The 3,950-nt window shown below is 37.2% G+C and overlaps 1 long non-coding RNA gene across 1 annotated transcript; it reads left to right on the top strand.

Annotated features, from left to right (window-relative positions):
- Nucleotides 1-832: 832 nt before the first annotated feature.
- Nucleotides 833-2,809, top strand: LOC121030273 (uncharacterized). The gene is made up of 2 exons (XR_005790151.1): nt 833-995; nt 2,347-2,809. It is a non-coding gene; the product is annotated as an uncharacterized LOC121030273 (long non-coding RNA).
- Nucleotides 2,810-3,950: the final 1,141 nt, after the last annotated feature.

The raw sequence follows: 3,950 nt of genomic DNA on the forward strand, positions 1-3,950 counted from the left end.
TGCAGAGCAGAAGTTTTAAAATTTGATGAAGTTTAATTTATAAATTTTCCTTTGATGGATCATGCTTTTGGTGTCAAGTCTAAGAAACTCTTTGCATCGCCCTAGATCATAAAGATATTCTCCAAGGTTTTTTACAAGTTTTATAGTTTTATATTTTGCATTTAAATTCATGATATTTTTTGAGTTAGTTTCTTGTATAAGGCATGAGACTTAGGCCAAGGTTCATTTCTTGCCTGCCTCCCCTTCTTTCTTTCTTTCCTTCTTTCCTTCCTTCTTTCTTTCTTTCTTCTCCTTTTCTCTCTTTCTCTCTCTCCCTTTCTCTATTCCTTCCTTCCTTCCTCCCTCCTTCTTCCCTTTCTTCTCTTTCTTTCCTTTCTTCTCTCTCCTTTCTTTGTACTGTTTTTCTCTGGCTGTTATATCAGCTTCCTAAAATGAGTTGGGAAGTGCTTATTCCTCTTCTATTTTCTAGAAAAGATATTGTACAAATGGTTTTAATTTTTCTTTAAACATTTGGCAGAAATCTGTGAAACTATGTGGGCCTGAGAATTTCTTTTTTGTGAGTTTTAAAATTACACATTAGATTTCCTTAATATTGCAGGACCATTTCAGTGATCTCTTTTATATATGGATGAGTTGTAAGAGTTTGTGGTTTTCAAGGTATTGGTCCATTTCATCTAAGTTGTCAAATTTGTTTGTTGAGTTGGTTGTAGTAAACCCTTATTATCATTTTGATGTCTGCAGAGCCTGAAGTGACATGCACTGTTTCAATTCTGATATTGGTAATTTGTGTCTTGTCTCTTGTTTTTCCTTTGTCACTCTTGTCTAGGGTTTTGGCTGTTTTTATATTATGCTACTCTGGATCTTATTTAAACCAGTGTTAGCTGACTTTGTCTGATGATGCTCTGGCATAAGAAGGGAGGAGAGGACACTGCTTCATTACTGCCAGGTGGAGGTCGAAGTTCAAGTTCTCCATTTTGTCTGCACCGACACCTGAGGTGAGGGTTCATTATTACTTTTGGGTGGAGATGGGAGTTCTAGTTCTCCAGGTTGTCTTCAGTGTCATGCAGTGAGGCATTGTTTTGATACCACTGGGCAATGGTGAACAGCCTGACTTTCCACTAAGGCCTCCACCTACACCACCCCAGCAGGGGCTTGGAAAAGTATGTTATTATTTCCAGGTGGAGATAGAAATTTTGGCTCCCCATACAATCTCCACCTACACTGCTGGTGGAGATGAAAGTCATAGTGCTTTATTTGGCCTTCTCTGATACGCTTGGTATGGGTTTGGGGATACTTGTTTACAGCCTCATAAAGGTGGAAGTCTAAACTCTCTATTAGCTTTTGCTGTTGTGGATGTGGGAGTGAGACCATAGTTTTTTCTATGTTGTTTGTCCAGAGTAGAGCAATTATTGTGTAAAAGTTTTCTGTGTTGCTAGACTGGCCTTTTCTTGTTTATGTGGCTAGAGACAGGAGGCTTTTGTTGGGGCTTTTTTTCTGTGCCCATTGGCATTTTCAGGTTGCCAATTTCCTTAGCTCCAAGTCAGAGATATATGAGGCAAAAAGAAAATTTATGTCACTCCTTGGCTCCTATCTGATCAGTCTTCTTTTCTCCAATTTTGAGAAATTTTATGCATTTTATATATGATGTCCAGGGAGGTTAGTTGTAGTTAGCATGGAGGAATAGGCAAGAATATGTCTACTTTATATTCTTGGAAGCAGAAGTCTGCTCTACTTTTGATGGTTAAAATGTGATGCATTACCTAATCCTTATCCATGCCTTAGACTCAGAAATCCACAGCAGACAGACCACAGGGATGGTGACATTTACATCCAGTATCATTTTTGGAAAAATGTATAGTCGATGCTGAGACAACCATGGTTTGGCATTCAACTCATAATTACTGAGTGCCAGCTATGTGGCAGTCACTGTTCTAGAAGAAATCAACAGGGACTAGTTATAACAGATGATGTCCTCCTGCTGTTCCCAAATTATTTGGAATTAGTATTATTTTCACTATGAGTGTATAAGGTGGGCCAGCTTCCTATAGTTCCCTCTATACCTAATCTAGAAATTGCAGAGGTACTACCTCTTTTATTCATATAGTTCAGATATCTGCTCTTAAGCTGAACTTGAAATTCAAGCCGTCTGAGACCTCCAGAGAGCAGGATCATCAGATCTATAATCTTACCACAGTATTCAGAAGGGAAAAAAGAAGGATCTTTTGGAAGTCTAGCAAAATGTTCCTAAATGATTTCTTATAAATATGTCCTGTCTGTTTCTTTCCACTTTCCATCACCACCATTACTCTTTGTATTCCCAATTCTCTTCTCATTTCTCCTTTTCAGGGCCAAGCCAGCAAGCACTACCTCCATGCTTATCCCCAGGATGTGACCAAGGAAAGTGGTATCTCCTGGCAGTGGATTAACTGGGAAAGGCACATTGGGAGGTGCACAGCAGACATACCTGGGGGCCTAGGAACTATATGCCCACCAACCCAATATTCTGATATAACACACCCTCAAGAAATAAAAATCTTGCCCTGGTTGGATATCACTGTGATGGGAAACAGGGAAGAATGGGTAGTATCAGATGATGGGCGAAAGGAGCTGCATTTTTTTTTTTTTTAACTAGTGGAAGGATGATAATATAACAGGGCCCTTGAAGGAGATCATGTAGTAATAAAACACAGTCCATGTGATTTGGAGTCAGTCATATTTCTACCCCATAGAAGTACATTGTCCAGAATAGTAAACACAAATGGTTATTTATATTTAAACTAATTAAATTTAAATTAAAAATTAAAACTTATTTCTTTAGTTGCACTTTTCATACTTCAGATGCTCTCAAGTCACCCGTGGATAGGCCACTGTACTGGATGCTGAGAGTTGGAACACTCCACTCCTGTAGAAAGTTCTGTTGAAGATTACTGCTATAGAGTATTGTTACTTCTTGCTCTCTTGTTACCTTTAGGCCTTTAACTTTTTGGATATACTATTTATTTTACTGCTTCCCTGTTTTATCCTGAAGATCTGCCCTATTCCCCCTTCCTGCCTGCCTCTGATTTTGCCACCAACCTTAGTTTTGAAGAAACTAAGGGTTGTTGTCAACACTTGCCAAAGATCTGACCTCTGACTTCTCCATTGGGTTTTGACCTTTGGCTTTATTACTTAGTACATAATGGCCTCAACCTGCTCACACCTGAGTTAGGATACTTGGCTCCTGATTTGGCCTTAGCAACTGATTTGTCTTCTCCTCCCAACTCTCTGAGTCAGTTTACTTTAAAATTTTAGTTCATGGCTTTCTTGTACTGGATTCATATAATCTGTCCTTAATTTACCAGTCTTTGTAGTTTTGCTTATACCTCTCAATATGTGAGATTGTAGACAGCAGTGTTTTATTATTGTACTATAACTGAGCTTCATTTTTAGCCATTATTGTGGGAAAAGTTTTCAAAATGTGTTTAATACTAAGTCAACACTATATATATCTATATATCTATATATCTATATATATATATACACATACATATACCTACATACATATATATATATGTATGTAGGTATATATCTATATCTATATCTATATCTATATCTATATCTGTATATGTTTAATATTACAAGGAGGAATTTGGAAGTGTGAGGCTTTCACTGATAACTACTTGGAAGAAAGCTGAACATAAATTCCAGATAGATGAAAAATTTGTAAATCTTTATATACTATACCTAGAGCAATGCCGCACACAATTTGAAAGCCACCAACTTCTCTGCATTATTGGCTAAATATTAATTGGTGGTGTTTCTATCCCCAGAAACATTTCTTAACTAAAATAGTGTAATTCAGCTTCACAAAATTTGAAAATAAAAGAAGTCCAAATTTCTAGTTAATCCCATTTAAAGAAAGATCCATTGAAGATGACTCCAGTGATTAATTATGTACAAAAATGTTAGGG

This window comes from Herpailurus yagouaroundi, unplaced genomic scaffold, assembly GCF_014898765.1.
Source record: "Herpailurus yagouaroundi ecotype Mexico unplaced genomic scaffold, PumYag 140, whole genome shotgun sequence".
NCBI classification, from domain to species: domain Eukaryota; kingdom Metazoa; phylum Chordata; class Mammalia; order Carnivora; family Felidae; genus Herpailurus; species Herpailurus yagouaroundi.